Source organism: Pleuronectes platessa, chromosome 5 (assembly GCF_947347685.1).
Source record: "Pleuronectes platessa chromosome 5, fPlePla1.1, whole genome shotgun sequence".
NCBI classification, from domain to species: Eukaryota; Metazoa; Chordata; class Actinopteri; order Pleuronectiformes; family Pleuronectidae; genus Pleuronectes; species Pleuronectes platessa.
In genome coordinates, this window is record NC_070630.1 from 15,168,226 (window position 1) to 15,196,181 (window position 27,956).

General features: G+C 39.9%; 1 long non-coding RNA gene across 1 annotated transcript; it reads right to left on the reverse strand.

Moving 5' to 3' along the window:
- Window positions 1-72: 72 nt before the first annotated feature.
- LOC128440144 (uncharacterized) lies at window positions 73-27,956 on the reverse strand. Its single transcript, XR_008338482.1, has 3 exons — window positions 27,848-27,956; window positions 19,485-19,649; window positions 73-185 (listed from the first exon to the last, which is right to left on the reverse strand). It is a non-coding gene; the product is annotated as an uncharacterized LOC128440144 (long non-coding RNA).

Here is a 27,956-nt window from a genome sequence, read left to right on the forward strand (position 1 = left end):
TTAGGGTGAACTATAATGAGAGCGAGCAGGACGGGCCGATGCATACGCGCGCAGCTATGAAGATAGATTTTACTCATTTTAAAAGAAATGTTGATCATTATGGGGTGATCAGTGTTGATATCGTGGCGTCGTTTCGTAAACAAATCCACGTTTGAACTGTAGTGGGTCAGAGATGTCAGCTGAGTCTGTGAGAGAAAAAGAGAGAAAGGAGTGAACAGGAACAGTGGGCCAGTGTGTGTGGGTGTTTGTGTGTGTGTGTGAGTATGCGTTTTTACCTTCCCTCAAGCTCTGGGACTATCATACAGAAGTTAGGTAGTTAAGTTATAGTAATCAACTCATTTCAGCCGGGGATAAATGTGATCACTGTAAGCAGTTTCCACTGTACTGATCTGCACTAATTGTATCAAAAATAAATATGAGACTTTTTCGCACGATATCAACTTTCCGAATATTTCCGGTCTCTATTCAAAGTAGATAAATGAAGATCAGACAAAAAGTTACAAAATGCCCTTCGAGCAGCACTGCTACCTCACGGCAGAATGCACATTACAGTGAGTCATTGTTAAAAAGTGACAAGAGGCCGGCGAGGCTGATGCTGCTAAGTAAGTGAGTTAACACTGGCCGTTCATCTTCCACTACTGGAGACAACACTTGAGGAGTAAAGGAAGAAAAACTGCTGTTGAACTGGGGATCTTCACCAGACTGGCAGCTGGTCATGGCAATGTTGGCGATGCAGTCAAAACGTGCACATACGACTCAATATGAAAGATGAAATGCTTTTGTGAGATAGTCTTTAGTGCAAGGTACATAAACACATGCATCCACAGACACACAAAGGTGTACCCACACTCAGTCCATGGTAGTTAATGAATAGAGTTGGGGGTTGATGGTGGCAGTCAGTGTATATGTCGCTGTCACACAGCGTTAGTGTTAGCACCGGGGTCAAGCGGAGCCAGAATGAGCTCTGACTTCCTCTGAGTTAACACCAGCTCATTAGTCAAGTAGAGCAGGGCAGTCACACCTCAACACACACACACACTGATTCCTTCTGTCTCGTTCTCTGCCCCCTGCTCCTATGTCCATCTCTCTCACTGTCTCACTGTCTCACACACACACACACGAAGGCTCTCACCACACAACTAAAGTGTGTGTATCAAGCATATGTAATCCACGATGCATCCAGTTCTGGTTAAATGAGAAGGAAACTCAAAGCAGTGTAATAATAGAACTACTCATGAAGTACTTAACTCAATTAACCCATTTTATCTCTCAAAGTTGCAGCCTTGAGCGACTCAAAGCTCAAATCTGCATTATTCCCAACGTTCTCTTTCAGCATCATTTATTGTTTCTATGGTTACCACCAAACATCCAATGGAATTAGAGCCTCTTTTCCGCATCCCTCTTCTCGCTCACTTAATCAATGGTCATTTCTTTTTCTTACGGCCAAAGCAGCACTGGAGCTGTGCTCAGATGCCCCACTTCACGGTCATAACAACATCCATTATGCTCCACTGTTCCTCCAGTTGTCCATCACCCACGTCATGTCTCTTTAAGTCCATCACTTTACCTCCATAGATTCACTCATTTCTTAAACATCATATATTTGTGTCAGCTCCAAAATGCATTAGTGAATAAGTAACTATTAAATGAGAAAGTATCTTCTCTAGAATAGACAGTAAAAACACAGAGTTTACTGAGTGGTATCATCCAATTTCTGTATTAAGAGAATAAAACATTCCTTCTGTTTCTATTCATCCACCTGTCATCTGTTTCTCCGACATCTTACCTCCCTCTCCTCATTGTATCTACATTACTCTATCCCTCTCTTTCTCTCCATCTATCCTTTGCTTTTTCTCCCTCTCGCTGTCTATCTCTCCTCTCTCCCAGTGACTTTGCTCATGCTAATCCCAGTAGGTAGTTAATTATAGACTGCAGGTCTAATGGCATCAAGTAATTATAGAACTCCTATGAGAATTATGAGGTCACCCCCACCTTTTCTCACTCTTTCCAATACTCCAACCTCACACCATTCTCTCCTTCCCTTCTCTTCGATCAGTGTTTCAGGTCTTAACTTAAAGAAAATAAATAAAGAGACTATAAAGAATCAGTATTGGGACAGTTGGAAAGCATCAATTTCTCTTTTTTTATTTTGGAATCCATATTGTATGTTATATTCAAAATAAAACATCGCACTTTCCATCTTCTCTCCATCGAAAGTGATCGCGTACGATTCGCTGCACATTTCCTGCCAGTTACAGTTGTGTCATCAACGTAAAGTGTAAAGTGAAGAGGTTTCCCAAAGGCTTATTCCTTTAGGAGACCTTAGTGTGTTCAACACCTTTTCATTTTCACAGCTATCTGCAACAAGTGGAAAATGAGGCCTGTTAATGGGAAAGGTCATGGGTGCTACAAAAACATTAGTATTCTTCCTCAGGGAACAATGAATATTTGCAGCTCATTTCGGGGCAGCCTCAACAGGAGCAGGAAATATATCATGAACTTGACTAACCTTAGACAAGCAACATAGTTTCACGAAATTGACATTTACTTGTGATAGATCACCTTTTGAGAATTGGGACTGTTTGTCCGGTTGCATATTTCAACAACGCCGATGCCATCTCACCTCTTCCTCACTGTAAATTAGACAGATGAATTCATAAATATTTTTGCTGTAAAACAACAATTACAAGGTGAAATAACAAAAGAGAAACAAAACGTTTGATTCTGATGCGTTCACACCAAATGTGATTTTTTGCATAATGAGATTATATAGAAATTTATGCAAAGATGTGAATAGAGTCACATTTCATGTCATTGGCCTGGAAATTTGTGTGACAAAATGTCCCGAAAGCCAATCAGCGTTGAGAAGGAACTGGTCCGCCTAAGGTAGCACTGGAAACAGCAGCCATGCAGGTGTTGCTCCTGGAGAAGATGGTGAAGCTGTGTGCTTCCCTATAAGGTCGTGTGGACTCACACACAATGGAGCTGGTTTCTCCGGCTTTCCCGCAGCAGATACAACACAGCAATTGCTAATGTTTGGTGTGAATGCAGAATCAGTCGTTGTTAGACTTGAAGGTTCCAGCTTTAATTATCCCATCTATTTTATTTAACTTGTCACCAAAATCTGTAATGGAGTGATTGTCCTTGTTCAGGTTTGCAAGATGCTGCATATTTTACATTGTTAGAGCTGTTGATCAGTATTTGTGGGAAATATTTGCCTCTAACTTTTGACATTCAAATTCCTCTTTAACCAATTAATAAAAAAGTCAGTCAAAACTAGGCCTCTCCTTGCTAAACCTTGTTATGAGGAAAATCAAGGATTCAAGACTTGGCATCTTAGCGTTAGTTTTTAATAATATCCAAACGTATGCAGCCTGTCTTTGTGTGTTGGCCTTTAAAAGCATATACTTTGATATGCCACAGTAGGAGAAGCACAGGTGAAAAATAACATTATGTTTGATGGCGGCTTCAGTTTCATGGTCCAGGTCATGCTGACTCACTGTCACATGGTCATGTCCGACTGGGACACTTCACTGAACACAGCCATGGATGATGTTCTCAGTAACACCTCTGCTTTTCCTCCTATGACATGTCAGACTATCTATGAAAAGGGGCTATTACAATGTTGGTCCTGGATCTTCAAAATAACAGTGTTAACATCATCTTATAATACTACTTTTTGTTTTTTAACAGTCTGAGTAGATCTTTGGAAGAAAAGTATTTTTCATCTAAATAATACGTCTGTATTAAAAGTCTCAGACTACATTTGATTTAAAAGGGATACATAGAATGCCGATTGGGCTGTCAAGCCTTTTTAAATGCCTGACATTTAGATGAGTGTGCACACACACACACACACACACACACACACACACACACACATAGTTTGAGTTTGGCTCAAATATTACGCTGCTTGCCTGGATAAACCTTCTTCAGGGGTATTCCGTTAGATGAGCAGCAGTGAGCAGAAGTAGTAGAAGAGTGTTTACAGTATTTCCAGTAATGACTGCCGTATTGCAGAGGATGTGCAGGATATATGGCATTTTTTAATTTGTTGCATTCATATGTGAATGTTGCAGGCTGAGCGCAATTAGTAGCTCCATTAGGAATCTAATGTCCTAATATCTATTAAGGCAGAAATATTTTTTTTTAATGTTTTTTAAAAACTGCAAATGTCTGTTCAGAACTAAGTAATATTTTACAATTACCCTCCTAGTTATTCTTAAAAATCAAAATCACTCAATCATATTGTGTAAATCCCGAAATAAATTGTATTATTTTGTGGCCTTTTGGCCTCAAATATTTTTTCCCCTCATGTTTCCTTTGTCAAATTGAAGAACACTCAGTGCAAGATCTATTTTCATTTCAAAACAGCCATCTGCAGATATTTGCAGTGATTACCATGTGCTTCTTCACAAGTATTTGGTTCATTTGCAACACAAAATTATGCTTATCAAAATTTCTCACTGGGGGCGAACATCAGTTTTATGAAGCTGTTGACTTTGTCTCAAGTGCAATTGCTTAATTTGGATGTGGTAAGACTTCACTCCAGGGGTGAGACCTACTGTGGGTTAATGGGAAGTCTTCTACCCTGTTCAGATGGAAGAAGTGGAATACATGTGATGCTTAACTGGTACTGTGCTTGGAAAACCAAAGTGTTTGCATGCATACCTAGGATGTATTCAGCTCGAAGTGACTTGATATAGGTCAGATGAAGGACTTTGATGCTATTTGGTTACAAACAAAAAAATTATATTGAAAAAAAAAAAATAAAGCACCAGATCCATAGTTACCAATGGCTATGGGTGAACTCTTTAAAGACACAGTTCAAGAGGCTCTTTGACACATCGGCCCCTCTGACTGGATTGATCACAGGTTACAAATCTACAATCAATGACTGCAAGACTAAGAAAGTTGTTAAGTCTGAACATCGTATCAAGGACATTTTAATGCACACTAAGATTCCTGGTAACACCAAAACATGAATAAATAAATACCAAGATATGTAGTTGTAGAATTCTACGTTAATGCTGCGTAACTTCATATTTTTCTTGGTTATCACTCTTATGTGAATAACTGTTGCAGCAGAAAAATACATCTCCTTGTAAAAAGTCACCTTCTCAACAAGTTGCCATCAATTATTCAACCTCAGGAGATTTTTTTTTTCTCTGACCTTTATAGTTAAGGCCAATTAAAATGATTAAGGGTATGCTATATATGCCTGTAGCTCATACAGTAACTCGCTGATCGCACATTTATCTTTCCTTGACACTCTTCCTATTGAGGCAGATGTGGAATCTCGAAACTACTTCAGCAGCACGCTGAGTTTTATAGCATGACATAGGTATGTGTATTTATGTTGCCCATACACTCTGCACAGTTTTTTTTTGCATTCTGTTGCACTTCATTCCAATCTTTCCTTATGGGCCTGTGTTGTGAAGAAATGGTTTTAAACTACTTGTGTTTTAAATTAAAGCTGCTTGTCCCTGTAGACATGTTAACTGAAACTGGGCACTGACAAGAGGATCAGGAGTAATTTCAGGTTCATGGTGACATTAAAACAATGCTCAAGTGGTCTTTAACTGGTAATTGAGTGTGACTGTACACACCATTATAATACCACACTGGAAACATGTTCATACATAGTTATTCCAAAATATGATACTGCTTTAAAGATTCCAACGTTGGGTGCATGCCCACGGTAGCTCCATCTTGTTCTCTGTATGGAGCCATTACATTATTTGTGTCCACTGAGTGTGGGGCTGTCTATGTGCAGATTGAGCTAATTACTTTTACAGGTGCTTTTACAATTACAAGTCCAACAAATGTGTTCCAACAAAATGTACTGAGGTGTTATTAACCTCAGATGCCAGAGGTTTCTGGCTCTACATGAACTTGCTGGCAGCCAGTAAATACACACCAAGTCATACACAGACTATAGACCAGGGAGTAAGAGAAAACACACTATTCCTCAGAGGAGTACACGTGTACAAAGTAGAAGCATGCAAGCGGTTCATCTACTGTATATGTTTAACAAGAACAGAGTATGGCTTTGTGCACCCAACTATGTAGGTGCACATCTTGATAATACATCCTTAAATTAAGATTGACCCCTTCAGATAGCACTAGGCCAACACTATACCAGACCACAGCTCATTTTAAGACCAACAGGCCCAGGGCTGGACAACGAGTTGGCCACAGGATTTTTGCTTTGACTGGCCCCACCCATCCATCCCTTGTGTTTCTTCTACTTAAAAAAAATGTCGGATTCATTATTTAATAGCCCCGGCACAGAGCCCTAAGGGGGAGGTTTTAAAGATGTGTCTAAAACAGAAAAAATTAAAACGGGATGATCAGACAAAAAAAAAGAACTACAACTGTTTCGGCCTAAAAGGCACCGCAGCCCACCGGGAAATTTCTCCATATTCCAGATGACCAGTCCAGCCCTGAACACGCCCATGGGTGCAATGATGTCTGCCAGTGGATTTGCCTTTTAGATTATGTGAGCGCTGGACATGATAAAGACAAATGTGTTTGGTTTGAAACTAGTAAAAGACACTTGGGGTCACTGCACCAGGTGAAAGAAGGGGCTCTGTCTTTAAATACACAGCTCCAGACACAAATACAACATATCAGCATTACTGAGGTTCGGTATTCCTGGTTTACAAGTGACAGATACAGTAGGTCGAAAGAAGGGTAATGTCGAAAAGATATTGGATATAAGTTGCATGCAGTATTTCCCTTGTTGCACAAGAAAAGCTTTAACATGATAACCAGTGACTTGTTTTATTGATGTGGCTTTTGTAGCAGTGTCTATTGTGTTTACACGACATACACCCACACAATACATTCTCCATCATTCTAAGCCCCCCTCCTGCTCCCTACTGCCCAGATTTGTGTGGTTTCTTTTTATAATTCCATTATGGTGTCGTGTTTGGTGCTGGAGCATCTGAATGGCTTAGTGTCTTAGCGACAGCGTTCCAAGCCCAGCTTTAGTGTTCCTCTCCCAAACTGAGACTTCGGCTAGTGCCATCATCCACAAGCCCTCACTGACTTGTCAACCACAGTAACTATTGAAATAAGGTTTGGTTTACAAAGATAAATGATGTATGCTATTTAGTTTTTTTTGATGATAGACAATGTAATGTGCCTATATAAAGTCGAGGCCTAGTTTGAATGAGAATATTAATGTTTAAATTTAGGCAATATTTTGGAGCCAAGTATGTTTAAATTGGTTTAGAAATATACATATATTTATATATTTCTAGAAAATGACTTAACATTTTTCCATTGTTAAATAAGGTCAATGCCTCAGATCGCATCAACAACAACTGAACACAATTTTCCAGCAGCTGTTTCCAAAGAAACGTTGGCGAGAAATCTAAGCCGTCAAAATAATGAAAATGTCATTAATTCTAAATTTTTAAAGGGAAATCTCTAGAGCAGCTACTCAGTTTACCTTGTGGTGAAATTGTTGACCTATGCTCTCATTCATTTCTACCGTCCTGCCCTATGGTGACCAAAGACCCTCGCCAGCCCTGACTTTTTTCTTTTACACTTGCACAAAGCATGATGTAATTCGAAATGATCATATTGAATAAACTGCAAGATTTTGCCCTTAGGACCAGGATCCCTACAGTGCGAGCCTGTGTAAAGTGTTCTGTATGATTCTCAAACCCAGTTCTCTCTGCTGTTGTCCCAGATCTGCTGCTGTTGACACCATCGGTCGTGTTTTCTCACCCTGTTCCGCTGAGGCAGCATCGTGTACCTAAATCATCCTAAAGCCTGCGTAGGTGAGGCAACATCAGCGAAACAAGTGAAAAGCAGACATAGTACACTGCATCTCCATTTCATTCTCGAGATTGGTACCCACAGTGGGAAGAAAGGCGAGGCGTCTGTCATTAACTGATCCTATCCTCTAGCCTTATACTCTGAAGACTTCAAGGCTGGGTGGTTTCGGAGTACTAGCGTACAACTCTGGCTGACCTCTGGCCACTGCGTTTTACTCCGGTGAAAGAGAAGTGAGATGAAAAGCCTCAGCGGTGGAACACTGTTGCTGACTTCATGCATTGGCGTTTCGATTTGTGTGTGTGCAGAGAGGTTTCCCCTTTGATTAATCCCTCTATTACACCTGAAAACTAAAGTTACAATGTTTTTATATGACCAAACACACCACATTTTTTATAAAATAATGCAGTTTAGATTAGAGCTGTGATAAACCAATTTTTGGAAGGAATATAGCTTGTAAATATGGGAAAAGTGCATTATAATTTAGTAATCAAAGACAATGTGTTCCCTTTTTATACGAGTCTAATATATGTGCATGTGTAAAGGTGTCTGGGTTTTTGTGTGTGTGTGCATGGGTGTGTGTCCGACAGAGATGGATGGAGTTACTGCTATAAAAACTAAAGTTAAATGTCACACCTGTCTCTCACCACACACCTGCTCTCTCTGTCGCATCAGCTCTGACAGGCTGACATTTACACACCTCAACAGACCAACACATGCAAATGTATCCGCACACACGCTCGCACATACATGCGCAAAATATATATGCAGGCACATTCACATTCAGCGAGAACTAAACATTGTGTTCTAAGCATCAATTTGTCTCTTTATTCTCTAGATCTGGCGTCCTCTGTCGTAATCCACTTTAAATGAGTTTTACTTCCTATATTATACCAGGATTTTATTAAATTTTCCATGCTTTTGATATGGTATTGTATTTTGCAGTGCTGTCTCCTCTACACAACATGTTGGTTGCCAGTTAATCAATCAAAGTCAGTCAGTCAAAAGATGTGTATTTGTTACCTCTTCTTGAGTTTCCCTTTTCAAGTAGGCAAATATGCCTGCCATAAGACAAAGCATGTATTACACTTGCAAAATTATTCTCTGTCATGCATTGCTTGAATAAAATAATTTGACAGAACAATTCAAACAGTCTTTTCTACAATTTCCCAATGAATCTAAAAGTGTACTGTCTTGTCCAAATTCCTTGATCACCGATATCTACATTTTTGAGAGCCCCAAGATTCTCCCACCACTCGCAGCTCAATGGTGTTTCCTCTTCTCTCTTTGAGCAACACATAGTAATACAGTCATTTTACCACACTTATAATGAGCTGTTCACTTCTCGCCTTATGCATCCATATGTATTTGATTTCTGCATGGCTCTATTCTGGGACCTCCCTGTTCTTCCATGTGCACACATCCTTCCTACCCTTCCATTAGCCTTCATGAGGCAGGTAGAGCAACAGCTTACACAACCCGCCGCAGATCAAACAATGCTTCAATGACAATACATGGCAATTACTAGGTCATATTTAGAATGAAAAGGAGTTGCTGGTTTGGAGGGGGATTGCCAAGTGGCTTTGCAGCAGAAGCAGGAGGAGAAGGCAGCTCAAGCAACTTAAGGGGAGAACACAACGTAAGCTTTGCCAATGGAATGTACGGAGGGCGATAAGCTGAGCCATCAGCTGATGTGGACTGGTATCGATATCTGCTGCTGTGATCTGATGTACTGGACTTTGGTTGAGCTTGCCTCTGTGATCTGTCTGCTAGTTCTTGAGGTATAACAGACTTCATGCTTCACAATGGGGGAGATTTCAACCTGCCTACTCTGTGATATAGCCAATGTGTAGTAGAGGTTCTAGTACATTTTTAAGCCCAAAGTAGTTTTTTGCAAGCCAGACTTGCTCTTCAGACAATCAGCTGATCCTCGACATACCCTTTTACTAACATGGCTCCAAGGAGCAGTTCAGGCTCAATACCAAGTAGCTTTCTACCTTCATGCTATGGTAAGATGTCCTGTGTCATGGCAAGATATTTTCAAGTATATTACTTCTCAAAGTCGACACTCAATTTTGTGTCATCTTTGCACAGATTCATATTGCATGTGTTGTCATAAGAATATGTGATGTGTCTTTCCTTTTAGTAAGACAACCAACACTGCCAATTACAGTAAGAGGTTTTGACGGCTGCCACAATGTTTTAATCTCTCACTTCCTTTCTGTCTGTTTCTTTTCCCAACTCATTATTTTCTCCATGCACACCCTTACTGCGCTGAAAGCTAAGCTATCTGATATAAATCTGTCCTGTCGCCTCCCGCAGCTCAAAAAGATAAAAGTTGTTGGTGTTTCCAGTGTCAGACTCTGCTTCTGGGACTGAAAGGGCAAAAGCTGATCTCACATTTTCTGAGGAAATATTGCCATCGGATGTAAGGACATCTCTCTGTTGAAATGGACAATCAATGACTCAGAGAGTTAGCAACTCGCTGGGAGTGCTCTCTGCGAAATGTGAACCTTACAACAGTCAACATCTACCTTAATGACGATTATTAATTATTGGAGATGTAGAGTAACAAAAGCTTATTTTATTCAGGAGGGGGGGCTGATACCTGCGATAGTTTAACCTCCAAAACTGGTCTTACCCACTAGATCTGATTTGCTGTCGTGCTTTCCCTTAAGAGTACACGACTCAGACCTTGCTTGCTAAAGAAAAAAGATTACACTCTTTAGAAACTTCATTATCTGCTGAGATCAGAAGAAAAATATATATTTATTTATATATATATATATATATATATACTGAAGAATCATTGTGTAAACATCCCTGCCCAATTAAAACTTTGAGGCCTGATCAGAATTACATGATGGATGCCTGCAGTAGTATTTGTCAGAGGGTTACATCAGGGCAGACGCTGCAGCCGGTTGGCAACCTCCTGCAGCTCTCAGGTGTCTGTCTGGCTAAACCAGCTGGGTCTCTGGCAGCACACAGGGAAGTTGACAGGAGGAACTGGCTGCAGTTGGCTTCAAAGAGGTCTCAGCTGGCAGCAAACTGCTGAACCAAAGCTCAGGGAAGTTCACACTTGGGAATGAAATGTTGTTGTATGGTTGAATAAATGCGTTGGAATGCTCATCCTGTCATCATCTGTAAACTAATGTTTACCCTCGGACAGGGAAATATTGAAATCAGATGTGAACCAGTTGCAAGCCATTTCCTTTCTTAAAAATAACCTAGTTTCCTTACTTTTTAGACTCAGATGTGTTGTGTAGTGTTTGACACCATCTGTTCCCAAAGTGTTTGGAGTTATACTGCTTTCCTTACTTTCTTAGTTGTTCTTTGATCTAATGACTTTCCCAACTGTTTTATCTCTGACAAAAAAAGGAAAGTATATCAGATATTTGGGGTGTGTTAAAAACTGCTTTGATATATACCTATACTCACAGGAGACAACATAAATATGTGTAGACTGGGCAGTTTGGGATCAAATCAGGACCTGAGTCCAACCCTAACCCACCCAGCTTCAATAGACCTAATGAACTGCTAAAGTACATGCAATAGAAATAACATCATAACATACTAATGTGCACACAAGCTATTACATGATGTATACATTTCTTAATCAGATCCCTATAAGACTATATTTTAGGAAGTTTAAATTGAGCAGATAGACTTAATATACATGCATTGTATATTAATACAAAATCCTTTGTTTGGTCCGTTACAAGCCAGTCATTGTCACCCATCTAGTCCTCAGTCACACCTTACAACCAACGTATCCACCATTGTTTGGTCACCGAAGCTGACCAATCAGTTATTATTGTTTTGTTCCATTGCTACAGAGAAAAACAATGTCAGCAGCTGCCTTTTTGTTATATGATTTGTGATCCTTCCACACTGTCATGTCATCCTGTTATTAAAGTCACTGCTTGAGGTGGATTTATGGATCCCTCAAAGCGGATTGCTGCTTTCTGCCGACTGTCCCCCACCAGAGTATGCCACGCAAAGCTTGAGCTGACTCCGTTCTAGTCAGTACTGGCAAACATTATCTCAGGCTGAGCACACAACAGGGCAGCTTAAATTTGAGTTTCAGGGAGTACCAAGATGGGGCATCAACACAGGATTTGCCCTCCACTTTGCTGTACACTATGACGGATTTCTGTTATTTCTGTGCCCCCTCCCTTTCTGTTTACGAGCATCTGGAAATGATCCAGTTTGCCTCTGGGTTATCTGTCTTGCAGTTGCAAAGAGCGGATGGTTTTCCTACTAATGTAGACAAAAGTATTATACAAACTAGTGACTCAAAAATGGATGACACACATCCATCTTCTGCACACTGTATAAACATGGCACCTAATGATCTCAGTATTCTTGCAATTTGGATGTATTTCCATCTCAGCTGTCAATCATGACATCTCATCCCATTTTTATAGCATCAAATTAAAACTAATCTTTATTGGGAAAAATATCTACGCCCACCCTACCGCTATCCAGACTGTTGACATTATATTTCTTGTCTGTACACTCTCTGGTGATACATCATGGCCCTAACTATTACAGGGCTATCTTTGACAAAGTGATTTTACCTGTCTCCCTAAGGGCAGTGCGACAGGAAATGAATCCTTTCTCCATCTTCATTTTGCCAGCAGTGCAAACAGTTGGGATTTCTCTTGCCATGCGTTTTATGATGTCCTTCTTCAACCTCTGTGTTCCCGCCCCCCATCCTGATTCTGATGTAGACAGCGAAACCAAATCTTCTGCAAAGAGCAGTTATGCAATTTAATGTCACAGGGTTGGAGCCAGAGGTTCTGGTCCCTGATGTTACCAAGTTTGTCAATGTAAATGTTAAATAACGTTGGACTGCAGCCCCGTCTCAAACAATGACCTTGACTAAATTAAATTTTGCCTCAAATATGGTCCTGCATTTATGATTAGAATGCAAAGATCTTAGTAAATGATATAGATGAATTGTTGGGCATTGGGATTGTGGTTTAACTGAATTAACCTTAGATGGTATAAGGGAAATGAAATGAAAGAAACAATTTAAGTAAAAGGGACAGATATTGAATAGTTATTGATTGTTAGATGTTTTGAGACGTGTATGTAACTATTTTCCTCGCACTATTCAAAGTAAACCTACAATGGCACAAGTGTCCCTTATGAAAAGCAGTAAAATATTGTACCTGTTTTCAAGTACAAGAGAGAGGTCTGTGGTCTGTGGAAGCCACTGAAATGTATTCTAAGAGATATGAGTAGAAAGAATTATACTTCACCACTTTGCATGGGTGTTATAGGCTATATATATAGTTATCTTTCATCTGATATTTTCTCTTTTTGTTGCGGCACTTTCAAGCATTTATTTATTACCCTGGTTATTTATTATCACCACTGGGTTAAAACAAGCCACCTTTTCCCGACCTTCTCATCATCTCAAACGTCACAGCAAAGTTCAGAGGTGAAATTATTCTTGCCCTGAAGCCATCACTCTAGACGACATTTAATTTCCTGTCATTGAATGGTTCTTTATATCTAGTAAATAGTTTCCAATCCACAAGAAATTAATATTTAGAATGTCAGAATACCACATGTTTGTTTGATCCAAGTATATTAAAACGTATTTGTTTCCGTCGTATAGTCATGGATTTTATTTCTCCTTATATACAAACAGAAGGGATTTATTATGCAAGAACGATGACACAGTTTCAGGAGCATATTGCTTTTCCTAATAACGGCTCGTCTCTTGCTGTCTCCATTTCCCCTGTGGCTCCCGGGATGACAATGTGCCCTCTCAGCCTTCCACCACCGTACTTTGCTTCTGTGCATGTGTGTGTTTGTGAAAATAAAGGATACAGAAATTGCAACAGCTTCGTAGGCACAACATAACAGAATCACACATACAAACACACCATGACACTATGTTATGCATGTGCACTGCAGCCTGCCACTACGCCTTTTAAATACGACTTTTGCCAGTACACCATACTGGAAATGTTCTAATTCTACACAAGGTAAGAAAGGATTTTTTCATTCGGTAGATTTATCTTATGCAGATCACTGTCCAACTTCCCCAACACTTCTTCAGTAAAGAATGAGCTGAACTGATACGTAACTGTACAGACACAATACCTACAAAACAATTGAATTCTATTCTATCAACAAACCTTGGCTCACGAAACGGAAAGCAGCACGGAAAGAAAACTGCAGTCTTCAAACTCACTCAAAACAAACTTGAACAAAAAACAAGTTTCTTCCATGAAACTTTTTCGTCTGTGGTTTGTCTGTTTCACACTCGGGAGACACTACACAAACGAAAGTAAAGTCGTAGCTGAAGAATCCCCTCTACAGTAGGTTTGAATGGCACAAGTGTGTCCGCCCCCTTCTCCAACCTTAACCTAAGAATGCACAAACAGTAATTAAGACGCCAATCCCAAATCAAGCACCCGGCTCTGAGGGAGCCATTGGCGGACCTGGGGTAGCTGGCAATGAGGTGTCCTCTCTAAGCTGATAAATAAATATATCCCAGTAATTCAGGAGGACAGTCCCAAATGTCCAATATCTCAAGGAACCTTAACTTCTGAGAAGGACTAATACCCCATAGCAACGCTGTCATTGGTGATAAAGACCTTTAAATACCTTATTTTCAAGCTGCAGGGGAGGTCTAGTATGTCACAACACTTAGCAGTGTATACACCACAACAGGGGACTGATGATGATGATGCATTACTCACACTATCACAGACCACATAATCAAAGTTGCTGATGCCAGGTGATGTAAGAACGGCTGTAGATCTCTTTAAACAATAGCTGCCTCCTTTAATTGGACCAAAAAAAAGGTGTTGAAGATGGATGTAAATCTACGCCTCACCTTCTGGATCCTTTAATTTATTCCCGACAGACACCAGCAGGTTATATTAATGTTCTGAACAACTCTATCTGGACCACCCCAGGTCACCTCACCTCTACTTTTCACCTTGTGCACTGGCAAGTACAACATGCTTCTCATTAATTGTTAAGAGAACACTGTCATTGTGGATGTACTAGCAACTGTGAGGGGAAGTTCCAGGCTGAAAACAGATAAGTAGACTGCTGTATGACAAAGCAGCAGGTGCACAACAGGCGAATGCTCTGCTACCGATCGCTGGTCGGCTGTTTATTAATATTGAACGTATCACATGTCCAAATTTATCCAAGTTCAACACTGCACTTTCTTCCTGCCATTAACATTACACATGTGAATCCAGTAGGAGCAGTTTTCAAGGTATGGCAGCCAAAGACAGTCAGCGATTTCTGTAATTATTGGATGGATGAGCTAATATGGGGATATTATAGTGGCTTAATCCAGTAAATGCATGGGAAATGCATTTAATTAAAAATAAATATAGCTGACATGCAAAATGTATATTCTGTTTACTGTATCATCTTGTGTCGCCAATGAAGAGAGATTTTATAGATTTCTCTGGTCTTATTGGCATATTTTATCCCAGCAGTTTATACATTGGAGCAGCTGTTGGGAAAATGTCTCTCACTCTGACAGCTGCCTCAGGGTTTTTATGCAGATCATTGTCCAGCATCATCCTCTACTGCACCCAACACTGTCACATCACCGAGTCCAGGCTCTATCATTCTCTAGACTCCCATCTCTATTGTTGTCCCCTTTAACGCATTGCCCATTAGTAGCACAGTGATTTCCATTAGAAAGATGTTTTTCATATTTCTGTCACAGTACAGCGGAATGAATGAAAGCTTTGACAAGTGAAGCAAACACAGGCCTTCTCAGGTAGAATTGGTAAACAGTCTGGAACAGGTGATTTACAACAGCAGTTAGGAATGTTTGGTGAATATGACTTGCAAAATACACAGATGGACGGACCTCACAGAAAAAAAACACAACAGGAGTTCTTAGATGAGGCCCATTGATATTAAGATCAGGGTGATGTTTAAGGGCTATTGCTGTGGTCAGAATTCTAGCATTTACCATAAATTCCCCATCACAACCAATATGCAAAAAAAATATCAACAGTATGACCAGTATAAATCAATATTTTACCTTGTACCTTTGCCTATGTTACTGAGGCTAAATGGCCACATTGACATTTATTAGCAATATATTCAATAATTATTTACTTTTAAGTTTTCATTTGTTTTTGTTCACATTTTTGTATGCATTAAGAAAGCCTCACACTTATGTATGTTTGCTGTACTTTATTGTCTTGCACTGTGTTAATGCTACTGCACTGACACTTACAATAACAAACATTTGTTCAACATGTGAGACAATATAGAAGGTACAGACAGGTCGAGATAGGAAATTTAGATACGCATATACGCTATATGCACATAAACATGCGCACGCACAAACACACACATCACATCACAGTGACATATTTTGTATCAACTGTTTTTGGTCAGATAAGCCATTTACTAACAATGTTTAAAAATCATGTTGAAATTGCAATTTAAAAAAAGGACTTTTTGAAGGTGATCTTTTTTTGTTGCTTTTTATCACACATAATCATTTGAGAGGTCAATTATTTTTTATTAAAGTTTTTTCAATTTAGATTTTTGTGATACCGTTTTTGGCCACAAGAAGCTCACCCCAGTCTAGACAGGTTGAAAAGCAATTTTAAAGCAATGTTTATTCATGGTTATTATAATTAGTTTCACTGCAGCCTCAACATACAGTACATATATTGTGTGTAAGCAACATTACGTCCTGTAACATTACCGTCATGTCTTTCTTTTGGCGATAATATTTATTTTAATCAGCGAGGGGCTTTCTGCCAGAGAGGCTCTAGGAAGTCAGGTGAGGTAATATACAGAGAAACAAAGTCTGCATACAAAGCAGGGGGTGATGGATGAATTGGTGAGCACAGCATCTTCCAACAAGAGACCAGGGTTTTAATTCCACTTTTTTATCGACTTAACTTATAATTTTCAGGAATTTCTTTAATTTTTAAAACCTTTCTGACAAACTTCTTTTTGACGCACAACCTGACCACTGGGTTTTTTCCTGATTTGCCTGTTGGCCAGTGTGACTATCTCGCAACTGCAACAAGGGATTTTGCTCCTCTGCACTTTGTTAATCACAAGTAGAGCAGATTTTATAATAACCAGATTTCATTTTTAATGTAAAGTTTTTTTAATGTAAAGGCCTTCTGCAAAAGTGAATACAGGAAATACACCATCTGACCACCTCATTGGGACCAAAGCCTGGTCTGACTGAGATATAGCTGCACAAACCTGTGTGTGTGTGTGTGTGTGTGTGTCCCACTTTAATCCCTGGTTGCTATCAACATACAGACAGGAAATACATGCATAGATGTGCAGGGATAGCTAGGGACAAGCTTTCTGATGACACATCCACTTTGATGTGCCTATGTAAACAAATCTAGGTCCCAACAACATATGAAATAACTACACCAACACACACACGCAAACACTCACACACACAAACGCAAATATTTTTAGGCAAAGCGAAGAACTGTTTTGTTCTCGACTCTTTCCTGGGGGATTTTCTACCCAAGGATGGGGAACTGTTTTCAACAAAACAATGTTTCAACAATTTTCATCTCCTGCTGAGGAAGATTTGACATTCAACCTCCCAACATTGTTAAACTTTAAAAAATGTTTCACCGCATTGTAATACACCACAGCCTTGAATATTGTAATACTGTACATACATCGTTTTACATTATAGTTTATACTGGCTGCAAGTGCACTGACTAACAAATATTAAACATATCCAGCTGTGCCAGTACTGCTCATCTACTTTAGAAACTTGAGGCATCAAATCATCAAGATGGCTGTAACATTCTGATGTGGCATCAATGAGACATGGACATTCAAATTAAATTATATTTTTTCCATACATGGCAACACATAAGCAGCAACTTACTTCAAATATTGTGGTTTTAGCCGTGAATTTTTATTACAATTTGTATGCTCTAACGTTGGTACACTGTACAATTTGACAATTCAATTTTATGTATGTGGGAAATGGATTACCTTAACAGGGTAAATATAACCATTAATATGAAGTTATGTTTGCTTTATGTTGAATTGTTAATTTCAATGTGAATCTCCTACAATGGCGTCTCTGTGGAGAAAAGCGGTGGTGTTTCCACAGTCACCTGAAGGCATGTTCATTTGTTGTGGAAGTAGAGACTAAAAGTCGCACATGTAGCGAGGTCAGGACACACCAACAAAACACTACAACACTGCAACTCTTTTTTATTGCTATGACGGTAATCTGTGATATAACAGGAAACAGGGACTGCATCAGTTTAAATCCTCTTCTCAGACCACTGCCTCTCTCTGCTCCAGATGCAAACTGAGACAGAAATTCTTGGTCGCATGAACCAAAGCAGGACACAGAGCTGGTGGTGTGGGTGGGTGGGTGTGGGGGGGGGGGATGGACATCAAAGTTCCAGATACTAGCAGGAGAGTAATGTATCGTAATTCTCATTCTGATCTCATCCATCTTGTTCGTAAGAGACATGGAGTTAGCTAGGAAAAGACTCGGGAGCGCTGGTCTGTACAGGTTAGCCTTTAGCTTAGCCTTTAGCCTATAGTGCATAGCCAAGCTCGCTTTCACTGTTTGTTTCTTCTGCATCCAAATAAGCATATAGGCTGTTCCAGTCAGAAGTCGTTGCTCGGACATTGTTGCTATTCTGTCCTGGTGACAGACATTGAGAATAGTTTATAGACAACATTACCTTCCAACATGATACTGGGACACTGGGGTTACACAAAGACAAACAAGCAGATAGAGTAATCTCACAAGAATCTAAATATGAGAACCTTGGTTTTAGCACACACCCATTCTTGTTGCTACGAGCAACCAACATACATCCTTTACAACAGCAACTGTAACTACTGCAATTAAGAGAACTGAATCTATAATGATGAATATAGAACACAACTAAACTTTGGAGTTTATAGACAGAATTCTGTCTGTGACATTGGCTCAAAGCTCTGCACATCTACCCCAACGCGCAGCAATACCAAAGTTGGATTGTTCCTGTACTTGTCTACTACACATGTGCACTGCTCCGGGAACTGAAGCCAGTCAAACATAATCTTATGGCCAAGCAAAAGCTAGTATTTTTTGCAGTGTACAGGTAAATGCACATAGTTTTCATACACTGACTGAACAGTGGCAGAAAGTGTGCTCTTACTTTTGTCTGTGTGTGTGTGTGTGTGTGTGTGTGTGTGTGTGTGTTAGTGTGTGTGTATGAGAGGGGAGAGAGTGATTGAGTGTGTGCCAAACACTCTGCTCGCCTTCAGCCATGTTCTGGATCAAACATTCCATCTGCTCACTACTGTCCTGCTGTGTCCTGCAGTAGACTCTCTCTCTCTCTCTCTCTCTCTCTCTCTCTCTCTCTCTCTCTCTCTCTCTCTCTCTCTCTCTCTCTCTCTCTCTCTCTCTCTCTCTCTCTCTCTCTCTCTCTCTCTCTCTCTCTCTCTCAAATACATACAAACATTTTTTCCACCCCTGCCTGCAACCCACCATGATATGTACACACAGTGGATGCACCCAAACAACAATGCACACACAGTGCACATGCAAACATGTCACTCATCCATCCTACTCCATGTAGAGTGACAGCCCCATATTGAGCTGCAGCTGGCCAGGGGGCCGAAGGCAGGCATGGGTGGACACACACACACACACACACACACACACACACACACAGGCTCACCCCAGTCTCCTGTATCCAGCCGTTCTCCTGCAGTGACTCAGATGCAATGAGCAAATTGTGGCGCGCTGGGGTTGAGGAACCCATCCTTCACAGAGAGGACAGATATGAGCCCAGGGAGCTCCGCTGATCCTCAACATCAAGCGTGGCCTCTGGAGTTAGGTCTGTCTGTGACCGGAGAGAAAGACAGACTGTTACATATTTATACTCTCATCCTAATAATGCATGTTTGGAAGTCTACATCTTGTCTTTCTTTCTCAATCCAACGATGCGCGACAGAAGGCCATGAAAAAGGAGTTTTTAAAGTTGCGGGAACATTTACACCTTCTCTGTACAGAAAGCGCCCTGAGATAACTTCTGTCATGATTTGACATGATATAAAATGGCTTGATGATAATGATCAGAATCAGAATCAGAATTCTTTTTATTGCCTTGTATATTTTCACATACAGGAAATTGCCTTGGTGTGATTATGGTGATTATGATCCCCAGAGATAAATGCCCATCAGAAGACAGTGTTCAATAATGCATTTTACATGAGTTTGTCTGTGTGCTGAATATAACTGCTAGAGGGAGCAGAGCTTTTGGCACATGATATACTCTAACCCCGGAGTCTAAAATTGTTTATGTCTTTGAGGAGACATTAAATGATGTGTTTATGTGCAGTTGTCAGATTGTAACTCCCAGTCAGGGAAGCAGATGCATGTAAAGGTGCCAGGTCCTCTCCAGAGCCCGGGTCTGCAGGCTCAGATGCAGGCCGTATTAAATTCCAAGATTTTGGCCTCAAGAAGCAGATGGCACAAATGGTCTGGCAGCAGCCCCTCGGCCCAATATACTGGCCACAGATGCAGCTGTGAAACGTTGACTTATTTTAAATCTGTATTAATGATTTGAAATATAATTCTAAGTAATTGCTGTATATTTGTCAGCTACTGTGAGTACAAATAATTATGAACTAATGAATAAAGATTCATGCGATCACCCAGTTTCACTCAGAAAATTAAAAAAAATAAGAAGCTGCTAACTTGGCAAAAAGGCTGCTGGACTAATGGAAGCAGTGTCCAAAAAGTGTAAAAATAGGTAAATTATGATACTGGCTGCACTATTACATAGGGTTAAGGATGGAGATGGCCCCTATATTGCCAACTTCGAGGGGGGGGGGGGTCTCAGTCAATGATTCAGCCTAGCTAAAATAAAAAAGATTTAGTAGATCCTTTCTTTCTGATAGCTTCAGTATTCACCTGGGTTCAGTGCTGTGTAATAGCTACGTTCAAGAACATGCCAGATACATCAGCATTAACAGCATGCACTAGTCTCTTTCCCTCTTGGAAGAAAGAACACTATTATCTGGTGTAGTGGCTCATGTCTGACACATTGGCAATACTTTACTATGTAACACTGAATCACATGGACAAAGACACGCTAATGGGTTAATTTAACTGGAATTAAAATAAACTATGGTGAGTCAGGGGTAACAGTGACATGTTGTCAATGACTGAACAATGTAGTTTCATCCCTGAACGATTCGCAGGAGTAAAAAATATCAATACATCTTTTTAAAGAGTGTGAATATAATTTGAATCTCATTAATGAGTAGGTCAAGGTAAATGTGAGTAATCACAATGAATACAATTTGTTTTTGCTGTTTAGTTTAAAAGGGGCCTCGCGAGAAACTGCAGAAAACTGAAGAATTACAGTCAAACTTGATATAGCACTTACAGTTTGTGTTCCCGCTCCAAGGTCAAATCTCAGATGGTCTTAACTCAGATTACCCTTTAATTATGCATAAGAACATCACCGACATGACATTCCTGCAAGGCACTTAAAAGGTCAACATCAAATGTTTATTTGAGTGAATTGTGGAGCAAACATTTCCCTCACATAAAAGCATTTTGCTGTCTTTCCACAAGAGATGCACTATTCAAACAATCAAAAAGGACGAACCGCTCCTTGATAGATAGATAGATAGATAGATGGATATATTTAATATTATATATAAATACACAATGGATGGATGGATAGATGGGTGGACTGATTGACTTGTGTTTACCAAACCTGACTATTGGGACGGAATATGGAATAGTTGAAAATGGATGAATGGATGGATGGGTAGGTGGAATGGTTGGATGGAATCAAGGATGAGTAAAGGAGAGTGGTAGAGAATTAGTCCTTGATGGGAACCACTGTGGTTTTCCCATCTGCTGAGGATATGTTAACCTTGTGAGCCCCATGCAGCCAAAAAATTGATTAGTTTGAAATGTTTCCTGCATGTGCATGTACTAATAGAATGATGAGCATTGAGAGCGATGTATACTACTTCTGAAATCCGACACGTTCACATTAGCATGTTAGCAGCATTAGCATGTTTGTGAGTTACATCTGAATTCACTGCATAGTTTATTCCGGTCCTCTCTATGCTCCTGCCTTTACCTCATGGCGAGGTTAAGCACCGAGCATCACATCCAGGCGCTCTCATCACATTATGAGCTGAGTAATACCTGGCAATGGCTGCTGCACTGTTCCTGCCATATGCCCCTCATCATCTCTGCCATCACCGCGGTCGCCATCGTCACTGAAACTATCATCATGTTCATAAACATAATCACCTCATTGATGTTGATGTTTTCTTCTTCCTATGCGGTTGCAGTCATTATCATTGCCACGCGTTGCTCCACTAGTCATAATTACAGTCGTCCTCCTTGTGACTGTCACCTTCATAACCATCATCTCCTCACTGTCATCGCGGAAGTCATAATTATTCGTCTTGCCAACGTTACCATCATTGCCGTTGTCATTCTGTCATCATTACTGTCAGTGAATAAGTGATATTCTTTTTTCTAAAATAATTAGTACATAGTATCACACTGTTTTCAAAGTGTATTTTTAAATTGAGTACCTTCTTATTGTTGTGATTATTCTTACACTGAATATAAATGTGGGCACCTCTGGAATTTCCTGCGAAGTGCTCATGAGCTCAATTTCTTCAACAGTTCAAGACGTCATAAAAATAGACTTGTGCTTAAATTAACTTTGACGATGTTACTGTTATTCAGTGATAACAAAATGCATCTTGAATAAAATTTAATTTCTCATAAACAGCCCGACAGAGTGTTGTAAACAGATTGTAGCAAACATTGTCGAGCAGCTTAACATTCTTGATTTTGATTTAACTGTCACTTGTGTCTTCAACCTGTGTCACCTCTTTTATCTCCCTATTATTTTATTGGTTATTTAATTTCAAGCGATTATTATTTCATTATCTTTTAATGCCTTAACGTGTCCCATAGTTAAAGCATCTTAATTATCTTCTCTTGTAAAGTGATTTGGAGATACATTTTATGGTATGAAAGGTGCTACATGTATTTTATTATTATTATTATTATTATTATGTTTGACCTCCACCATTAATAACGGCCCAGTTAGAAAACATGTCATTACCCGAGACCCAGTACAAATCATTCAGTCAATACACACTATGAACATACTGACACTCCCAGTGCCAAGAATATGTGCTCCAGGTTAAAATTGAATTAAACTCAAAAACGAACCTCTTCCTGACAACATCCCCTTTGGGCACTTCTACCATTTAAAATCTGCCTGTGTTCTATTTTACAAATGCTTTGAGAATTTAACAACATGACTTGACAATTTCCCCCAAAACATGAAAAGCCACTGAGTTTCACAGAGTGTTATCTTCTATTAAAGATGTCCAATTTGAAGGGGAGAGCAGAAGGCTTTTGCATTGCTCATCCTCTCCCGGCAGTAAAAACACAGTTTTTTAGAAGTCTGAGGAATATTTAAACTTTTGGGGCAATAAGACGACTCTAAATGAGACAAAAAGTACTCCGGCTAAGCTCTAATGCGCTGGCAGTGAAAGATGAGCAGTGCCAATCAAGTGGCATGAATCTGAAATGAAACACCTTTTATACACTATACACTATAATTGACCGTATTCCTCTGTTGTTGATTGCTTTGGATCTCAGTCATTTTTCGGTATTTAAAGTCATGCAGCTCTCTCCAGTCCTGTGTCTTTGAGTTTGAGTCAAATAATGAGCACAGCGTTATTAATAGTTTACCAGCTGATGAGAAGATGGATCAACACACAAGATGAAAAATTCTCTCCATTCGTAAACTGCTCTCTATTCTCTAACAGTTGGATTTTGAAGTGCTGTGATTATCTATCACTGCAATTATCAGCTCTTCCGCTTACAATTTCATCCCTCAGACAGCTGCCACCACATGTTTTTAATAAACAGGACTACACCCAGGTCAGAAAAGCTCACAGTGCACACTTAAAAGTGCTGATCAAAGGTCAAGTTCAATTGATGATTGAGAACATTTTAAAAGGTTTCATTGTATTACCCTGTGCGTTGACATATCTGTGCAGCTATGAAGTATTAAATAAGTAAATGGTAAACCGATTCTTCAAATGTAAAAACACAACAGAAAAGTAAGAAAGACATGATATAAAGCTTATACAGATTGCAAAATGAGTTATAATCATAAAGTAGGAATGATGTCATCATGGAATCCCTGAAGTCCAACAATGATGTCACACAGTTTAATATTGCAATGACCTTTGAAACCAATAGGATTAGAATAGGGATCTACATCATGTTTTGATTAACATCATTCATCATTAAAGGGATGAATGCCGTCATGAGGAAATGTCACTATTAAAGTTAGCATTACGTTATTGGGTTACACCCCCTTATATCACCCCTCTAATACCATGGTCACCATGTGAAATCATAATTCAGTCATGTTGCAGCTTGATGGACACTACATTAGTTATATTAATCACATGCAACTCATTGGTTTGCATGATTTCCATCCAAAAAACCTCATTTGCAAAAATACAAGAATGTTTCACTTTTTTGATCCTCCCCTCTATTAACCCGTCACTTTCTTCTACTTTTGTCTATCTTTTCTACAGAAGCCTCACAAACACACACGTACACACAAACACACACACACACACACACACACACACACACACACTGCACAAGCAATATAACTTCACTGTTTCTGGGTGTGTGACCCATGGGGTTCTGTGCTGACCCGACTGCCACTCATATCTGCAACAAACCAAAAAAACATCAACAAAGCACAGCGTAAGCAGTTTATTTTCTGCTGACCACAATGCCGCTCCACTCAGGCCAATCAGACTGGGATGAGTTACTGGATGTCATGTACTCACACACACATGCCCAGCCTTGTGTGTGTGCAAATACAACTTGATTTGCTCTATGTCAAGATAAAGGAGACACACAAACACACGTTTCAAGACACACCCACACATGTACCCACGCACACACAAACACACACACATGCAGAGTAAAACTCGTGCCTGCCCTTACATTGTCATGATATTGGTTTTGTTGGCGTTTGAGGTTTTCCTGGATCTATTTTGTTGTGAATGCAGGGTGGAAATTTTAACATAATCTGGGTCAAAGCCTGTGAATGAGGAAGTGTATGCATGTTTTACTCTTCTCCCCAAAGACTAGAGCACAGCCCAGTTCATACATAATTCACTTGACTACAAGTGTCTCTACTCAGAGATGTTGAGAGAGAGAGGAAGCGATGTGCAGCCAGAGACATGACAGAGACTCAGCAGAAACAAAAAAGGGCAAAGGTCTTGTCAATTGAGGCCAAGATGAATGGTCAGCTCACATGTACAAAAGAGCTTAACCATTTCAATTAAAGGTTCCATAAAATAGAAAGAGTAACGTCTTGTGTTGTCTTTAAGCAAAGGATCAAAAAGCACAGTCCAGCGAGGGAGACGAGCCTTACAGCGAGCCGTCATGTCTGAATGTGCTCAACCGTTACCTTGATTGGCTGAGCACATTTGAACTGACATTTTTTATGCAGTAACATAACATTTTTCAAAACTGTGAATAGCTAATTGTACTCAATTATTAAAACTTTACATTACGAGGCAGCTGCTCTGAGGAGCCCCTGGCAGCTGTTCGTTGGGACCATATTTGAGGAGTCATTGATTTCATAAAGCTTTGAAATGTGCATCTTTCAGCCGTAGCCTACTGACGATTGTGAACAAACTATTGATCTAACCTGCTTATTCAAGTCTGATACCTTGGAAAAGTCGGTGAAACCAAATTTGAGCTGAAGACATATCTGGACTGAAGGTTTTTGCCATGGCCCTTCCAGCCTTTTGGCCTAAACATCATCAGTAATTTGTGGATTGACCTCAAACCAGCAGTAGGTACACACAACATGGTCCAGCAATGTATCCATTAACTGTGATACTTGCCAAAGGAGGTGTTACTATGTACTCATCCATGTTTCGTGCGCTTCCCCTTTTTGGTTCTTGAATCCTTGAATCCTGACTTAAACAAGAATGGCAGATTATATACCCCCCCTTACAGTCCCCTTATAGTCATTCAAGCTGCATCACATTGCACTCAAACATAAATGTATAATCACCTGGGAAATCAGTGAGAATCTCAAAAAAGCCCAATCAACCAATGATATAGTGAGTGATAAAAAATACCCCCATCCACCATCTGATCTGCCCCAAAATTGTGATGGGCGTCTAAGTGATTCATTTCGCAACCTTACACTAAATTTCATGCTAATCTGCAAAGTAGTTTTTGTGACATCTCGTTTACAAACAACCCACAAATGAACAGGAGTGAAACCAAACAATAAGACCTTGGCAGAGATAAATATTTAAGATGTATCATCTTTAACGTTACGGCCCATTCTTTGCTAATCACAGGTACAGAAGAGTCGACCAGAGGGTACAAACACTCATAGTTTCACTATCGCAAGAGATGGACTAGAGCTCAAGCATTATCAATAATTCATAATCCATTAAAATGTATTATTTTGGTCGGTCATGAGCAAAGCTGAATGAACATACTGAACTTCAGTGAAAACACGCTGCATATTTTACACCTTTTTTTAAGTGTGTGTGTGTGTGTGTGTGTTTGCATGTTTACTTTTTTTAGCATGCAATACCAATCTATTTAACACAGCAAATTCAATTTCAGTCAAAGTACAAGCTACATACTTGATCCTTTATATATGTATGTGTGTACGTGCAAATATATATATCTGTGTGTGTGTGTGTGTGTGTGTGTGTGTGTGTAAAGGGATAGAAAAGAAACTGTGCTTATTACAGAGAAAGGGGAAAATGTCAGCAGGTTTTTCTTCCCCTGCACCGGCTGAATCTTTTAGCCTTTTCTGACCAATATTAGATTTCTGCCACCATTTAAAAATAACTGCAGAGATTTTTCAGGTCTCCTCTCGTCATCTCCTGCAGGCAAGAATCCTTTGTTTTGAAGCTGTCAGGGATGGATTGCAGAGCGTGGTAGAACTGGACTTTTTTTTTTAGGAAAAGGGTTTCAGAAAGACAGATTTTAGAATAATGCCTGTTATTCTTTGTTTCAGAGAGTTGAACCCTGTATGTGTGACTGCATGGTTTGCATACGACAGTATCTCTGCAGGTATATGTGCAGTAGGCATGTTTATGTGTCGTGCAGCCAAGGTGCTATAAATAGTTCTATATTATGCTGCAGAGCATTTAAAGGGCACCAAGTCATTGCATATAAAACAATCTCAGAGGAAGAGGAGGCCCGGCCGTGACACCTGACCAGAACACACCGAATGCACACACTCATCTGTATAATGGATTAATGCTGAATGAAATTCAATGAATATGTGATGTCTACACGTCCTCAGTCAGCCTGTGTGTGTGTCTGTCATCGGTCCATGCTCCTTTACTTTCAATTCATGTACTGCTGATGTTCCCTATTGATACCATGTAATTTGCTTGGTTTAATGCAATAGCTGTACAAACCCCATACAGTGAGAGATTCAGATACAGGGATTCAAGTAGAACTGGGGCTGTATGAACATGAGTGCACTGGTCTGTATTGGAAAGCCATCACGTAGCAATTTCTGTACAAAGTGGGACGAAAAAGTAAGTGAACCCATTGGATGAATGTACTTTATGTGACCATTCAAACATGCTTCACATGACAGATAAAATGATCCTATTCACACTGTAGACCAGAAGTAAAAAAGGATGACAGGTCAGCTTCCCTAGAGTGGAGCCAAAGCGTCTTGACCACCTTGCTACGTTGTAGGTTATAAATCTAGCCTCCTCCGTGTTAGTGGATAGGACATGGACCAATCAAACACAGAGTACACGTCAAATAGTTTTTTAATAAAGATGATTACTGCTTTGTAACTGATCACTCTGGTGTTTGTTCTAGTGTTCAATCTTTGGATGCGTTTGGTTTTATAGAAGTTATTTCATGCTATAACAACAGGGGTGGAACACCATGATAGACAGATGTGATGCTGGTTCTCGATTGAACAAGTGAGTGTATTGTTGGGACCTTAAAACCGCAGCGCCATCCCCCAATGGTTCAAACTCTGGCTCTGAAGGATGTTCTTCTGTGCAAGATGGCAATGTTCGTATCCAGGATATTTTTTTCTTCGATTCTG